The sequence below is a fragment of the Brachycentrus maculatus genome, unplaced genomic scaffold (assembly GCF_059751285.1).
Source record: "Brachycentrus maculatus isolate JH-2025_06_01 unplaced genomic scaffold, ASM5975128v1 h1tg002089l, whole genome shotgun sequence".
Classification (NCBI taxonomy): Eukaryota; Metazoa; Arthropoda; class Insecta; order Trichoptera; family Brachycentridae; genus Brachycentrus; species Brachycentrus maculatus.
In genome coordinates, this window is record NW_028282621.1 from 443 (window position 1) to 6951 (window position 6509).

The window sequence follows — 6509 nt, forward strand, 5'->3', positions numbered from 1 at the left end:
AAATTAAGCCAACATCATTGAAGTGCTCATCGAAAGGATCCCGAGGAGGCTCTCATAATGCAAGAATATTAATGAAGTGCAAGCCTACAAAATTTTATATGGGGCGTTTCGGGGGTTGGAACAGCTGAAAAGCATTGTGGGAATCGTCGGACTGACCTAGTAATGCGTATGCTTCAACGAAAGAGGTGAGGTACTTATTTGGATGAATCCAAATTTGAGTTCATTGCGACCCATTCGCAACTATAACTCGACATCCGCGAATGCTGCATTCATAATCTGGGACACCATCAACATGGTATAAAAAAAATGCTTCAATCAGAACATATTTAAGAGCATAAAAAAAGTTCTACAGTAAAAGAACATCAAGGAGTATATGGAAGCAGTGAAGTAGATTAAGAACATTTCAGAGTAGCTATTCATAGATATCGAATAAAAGAAAGAAACTCATCAATAAAGCAGAAGTAAACCATCCAAATCAGCACACTAGCAGCATTTTTCCAAAATGGAATTCAGCAAAAGCAGATAGTTCGTCGAAAAATATGAAAATATGGTAAATGACAGAGCAGACCATCATGTTAATGATAAGATAAGTGCTAAACTGAGTGATAAGATGGATGATAAGATGAGTGATAAGATGAGAAATTACAGTAGTAATGAAGGCAATTTAAATGCAAATCAAGGCCTAACCAACTCCATCCGTACCATCGTGGAGAACAAACTGAAAAAGTATCCGTCGTACATGAGCATGATTAACCAGATGCTAGAGAAGCCTGAAAAAATAATTTAAGGCCCCTCTAAGGAGGAAGATTCGAACATATACCATAATTGTAAAGCTAAAGAGCCTGAAATGAATAAGAATAGATATGATAAATTAAAGACTCACAAAAGATATCACTCTAACTATGAATCATGTGCTTAAGGTAATTCAAACCTGCATGGGATTCGCCAAGAGCGCATACCTAGAAATCAGTTCGAGAAGAGCCAATAAACAAGAAATATTGGGTAAGCAGGCGTTCGCTCGACGAATGTATCACCTCTTAAACTCTAGTATATTCCCCATCCTCACAGTATCTATTCTGCAGAATCTATACTGAAGCGCGAAAAGCTCACCAGAGCTGAAAGCCAAGCCGCAGATAAGCAAGGATGCTACTAGAAAACAAATTGTGATAAGCAAATAATAGATGATCGGTTCTATTTGTGCACCAAGACTTAATTGCAGAATGGCCAGTTCCAAACCGGACGCAACTGTGATACTGCTCATGAGTTTAAAACTTTTGGGCTGCTCGAATCGAATCGAGAGGATGAAGATCCAGGAAAACAGCTGCACAATCGTGTGTCGAATATCGAAACAATAAATTCTTTAAACTACTTAGAGGAAGCAGCAGACTGCACTCAGATAAATGACTCTTATAAAGGTTCGTCTGCTCATCCGAACAGTAGCCTCAACCATAAAGGAAGAGACAATAGATGGGAAAACGGGAGCATTTTAAAGAGCCCCAACATTCCGGATTTCCAATAAATCGATAAGAAGTATGAAAAGTATGTGTCAAAGCCAACAAGTGATGGTTTTTGCCGAATCAGTAGCAACTATCTCTCGAATCCATCAAGCCTGAACAATCGCGGTGTTTACAACTCTAATAAATAAAACCATCAGCTTGCGTATATTCCATCAAATCCAGTATATCATATTTCGAATAGCCTGCCCAAAAAGGAAAGCAAGGGTGCAGATCTTCACAAAAGCTGTTTGAAGAATTATTAAACAAATGAGAGCAATATGACACGCGATTACAATAACATAGGCCATAATTTTAATCCAACGAACAAAGATACCAACAGTGGCAATAATTCATCATTTCAAGGCTGTGAGAATACACTTTCAATGTCAAGGGCAGAGAAAAACAAAATTGTATTCAAAAATGATGCAAATGCAGGCGAGGTCCATCATTTGAAAAGTGTAAATGCATTTGCGAGATTGAGCAAATAATCACATGCAGATTCTCTGCACTATCGATAGCAGAAATATTGAATATATATTTTTTAATCGTACAGAATTAGCAGTTATAAATAAGTGTAGGTTAGATTTGAGAGGTTTCATTTTAAAACTGTCGAATGGTTTAAACTATACAAGAAATAAATAGCAATTATACATTTACTTCGATCGAGATTTATCAGTGGTCTATTAACTATTTAATAGATATGATTATCAGTTTTAATAATATAAATAAAGTATCCAATAAACTACTTGCACTATTTGCATAATAATAATAGCCAATATAAAGCTACAGCGCAAATAATTATCAAATATACATAATTATTTATAACCTAATCAACACCCTAAAACTAAATGAAGTATAAGTCAATTTTGCAATCATCTTTGTTTATGCTGCTGGCTTGCTTAGTGGTCAGCACCTCTGCCACTCATGATGAATAAAGATAGAGGAATTATAAAACTACTGAAGGAAATCTCGATCTTGAATATAAAAAAGAAGGTGAAGTTGCAGGTATAGGATAAAGCACAATGATAAAACAACACAGAAGTTTATAACAAATCAATCAAAAAGAGGCGCTAAAATAGGAGAAACATCAATAAAATAAAATTTCAGAGTTACAGAAATAGCAGAAACATAAATAGCAGAAATTGAAATAAGATAAACTGAAATAGGATAAAATGAAAGAAGAGAAACTTAAATCGGAGAAACTGAAATTGTAGAAATCCAAATAGGATAAACTGAAAGAGGAGAAACTTAAATCGGAGAAATTGAAATTATAGAAATCCAAATAGGATAAACTGAAAGAGGAGAAACTTAAATCGGAGAAACTGAAATTGTAGAAATCCAAATAGGATAAACTGAAAGAGGAGAAACTTAAATCGGAGAAACTGAAATTGTAGAAATCCAAATAGGATAAAATGAAAGAAGAGAAACTTAAATCGGAGAAACAGAAATTGTAAAAACCCAAATAGGATAAACTGAAAGAAGAGAAACTTAAATCGGAGAAACAGAAATTGTAAAAACCCAAATAGAATAAACTGAAAGAAGAAACACTTAAATCTGAGAAACTGAAATTGTAGAAATCCAAATAGGATAAACCGAAAGAAGAGAAACTTAAATCGGAGAAAAAGAAATTGTAAAAACCCAAATAGGATAAACTGAAAGAAGAGAAACTTAAATCGGAGAAACAGAAATTGTAAAAACCCAAATAGGATAAACTGAAAGAAGAAACACTTAAATCTGAGAAACTGAAAGTTTAGAAACCCAAATAGGATAAGCTGAAAGAAGAAAAATCCAAATAAGACAAATTCAAATAAGATAAACTGAAAGAATAAAAACTGAAGTAAGAAAAATTGATATCGGAAAAAATAAAATTGTAGAAATCCAATTAAGATGAATTGAAATAACAGAAACTCAAATAAGAGAAATTGAAATAGGATAAACTGAAATAATTAAAATTTAAATAGATTAAACTTATAAACGAGTCTCCGAATTTCGAACCCCAAAATAAAAATCTTCGATAGAATCAACCTTCTTTGAGAATGAGAGAACCAATTAGCAGCCTAAATGAGACTTTAAAATTCTAGCCATAATTTTATGAAGCATTATTTTTACTTGCCTTACTGACGTTAGGATGTTTAGCAAAGAAAAAGAAAGAATAGTAACGTAAGGGCATGGTACGATTGCCAGCTTTTAACATGAACGAATGATTTAATCATAATATCTACAATCAACTTTAGCATCCCATCCATGTTAACATTAATACGAGTCTATTTAGCATGCAATAAGTGTAAATATCTCATGAATTAGACAACAACTTGAACAGTACGGCGCTATGCTGTCACTAGATACATATAGTTTGAATTTTGGGATTATATTTCTACTAACTTTGAAGAGATTGTCGGATTTTTAAGTTTACTTCGTTCATTTTTCACGATGATTCAATTGTAATGAATGAATAAATACAAAATCATTCTCAAAGATTGCAATTCCCACAAAGCAAAAGGCCTATCTGCCTGCCAACAGTTCAGTTACTTTTTGTTTTTTAACCAAATTCCTCATTGATGGAAGGCATAAGCCCTTCCAACTCTTATATTTAGTGAGCTAAGTTTTTAAGCACATGGCCTTTAATGTTTGAAAAGTATAATTATGGATCCTTCAAAACTATGACAGTTTGTGGCTTTCAGTCAAATGGCCTCAATTGTAATTATAAGTCGGTATTATTTATCGCATTTTATATATATATAATTACCAAATCTTTATGGAGTCTAAGCCTGTCGCCATATTGTGTAAAGCTGCAATTGCCTATGAAGCCAAAAAACCTTTGACAATTTAATAAATTTGGGTGGATCCCCCAAAGCAGGGATAAGTCCGAATTAGGGTTATTGCCAACGCCTTGTGCCACACCGATATTTATCGGCTGGATGGATATGACCCCGAAGGGGAATTCCCATGCATCCTTGGCCATGAAGCCACAGGGGTTGTCTAGAGTATCGGAGAAGGAGTAACTAGAGTTGTTGTAGGTGATATCGTGATTCCTTGCTACAGTGCATAATGCCAAGAAAAGTCATGCATATTTTGCCAAAACAATCAGACCAATATGTGCGCGAAGGTCAGATCCACTCAAGGAAATGGCTTGATGCCTGATGGGACAAGCAGGTTTAGAAATAAAGAAGGCAAAACCATTTTTCATTTTATGGGTTGTTCCACGTTCAGCGAATACACGGTTATCGCAGAAGTATCGGTTGCTAAAATCAACCCGAACTCCGATCTCAATAAGGTTTGTATGATCGGCTGTGGCATCAGCACAGGCTGGGGAGCTGTCATGAATAGCACCGACATGAGGCCCAATACTACCGTTGCAGTTTGGGGTCTTGGAGCAGTTGGTCTTTCAGTTATTCAGGCAGCCAAAATCAGAGGGGCGAAAAAAATTTATGCCATCGACATCAATCCCAAAAAGTTCGAGATTGCAACTAAATTCGGAGCTGATGCTTGCTATGAGCCAACGAAAGACAAAAATGGCAAAGCCTATTTGCTTTAACAATAAAAATGGGGTATTGATTATACTTTCGATTGCACTGGGAATGTGGGGATTATGAGGGAGGCGCTTGAATCCGCACATAGGGGGTGGGGCTAGTCTTGTGTTATTGGCGTTGCATAGGCAGGCAAGTAAATATCCACCCGATCATTTCAACTAGTGACAGGCAGAAAGTGGATTGGGACTGCTTTTGGAGGCTGGAAAGGTGGGCAGGACGTGCCTAAAATTGTCAACTTATGCACCATGGGAGAATGGCCAATCGATGATTATGTAACGCATGAGTTTGAAGGAATCGACAAAGTCAATGAATCCATCGATGCCCTTCATAGCAGCCCAAACTGTTTGCGCGCCGTCATCAAAATATCGGAGCCCCCCAAACCAAAATAAGTACAAAATATTAAAGTTATCAGTACAGTCAAGCACTTTGGAGGAGTGCTTAAGACGGTTTCACATTGGAGTGAGTGCAATAACTGCTTTATGAACTTCGGAATATACATCCCGGATGCTTAAATTCATGACCAAAGGAAATAACCCTATCCTGCTTTATACTGTCTCGGAGGACTCAGCTGCAACCATTAGAACTTTAGCGCGAAGTCTTCTTTCGGATCCTTCGCAAAAAAGCATAACTTAGCTCTAGTTTTTCCAGATACTAGTCCTCGAAATACAAACATCGAAGGAGTCTCTGATGATTGGGAATTCGGCAATTCTGCAAGCTACTATGTCAATACCACTTCGGATAAGTACAAACATCATTTTCAAATGTTTACATATATTACAGAGTAACTCCCTAAACTCATCCAGCAATACTTCCCGATCAGCGCCACCAATAAATCGATCACCGGATTTAGCATGGGAGGACATGGAGCGCTCATCGCAGCTTTGAAGACTGGCAATTATCGATCTGCCTCCGCTTTTGCTCCAATTGCCCACCCCTCAATCTGTGAAAGATGGGGAATCAAAGGCTACAAGCATTTCTTCAACGACTGGGAGAAATAATCCAAGGAATGGGACACTGTCGAAATCATAAAGTCAAAGAAGTACTCGAAGACACCGATTTTTGTGGATAGCGCCACATCAGACCAGTTTAAGTAGCTCCTGCACACCCCTGACTTAGTGAATACCTTAATTGAGTCAGGAGACTCATACATCTATAAATAAAGGCCTGGATATAACCACAGCTTCTTTTATGTATCCTCCTTCATTGAAGAGCACATCGATTTCCATGCTAAATATCTGAATTGGAAGTATTGATCGAATCAACCTCAAATATGTCTATTATAAATGAACGTTATTCATTTTATAAAGAATTATATGTTATTACTTTATACTATTGACCAAATCATCATAGTTCATTCATAGGCGTACGTCGGGGTTGGGGTTGGGGTTGGGGTTGGGGTTGGGGTTGGGGTTGGGGTTGGGGTTGGGGTTGGGGTTGGGGTTGGGGTTGGGGTTGGGGTTTGGGGTTGGGGTTGGGGTTGGGA

The 6509-nt window shown here is 36.9% G+C and overlaps 1 pseudogene; it reads left to right on the forward strand.

The window, feature by feature from the left end:
• Positions 1–4251: 4251 nt before the first annotated feature.
• On the forward strand, positions 4252–6303 carry LOC148298410 (alcohol dehydrogenase class-3 pseudogene; annotated as a pseudogene).
• Positions 6304–6509: the final 206 nt, after the last annotated feature.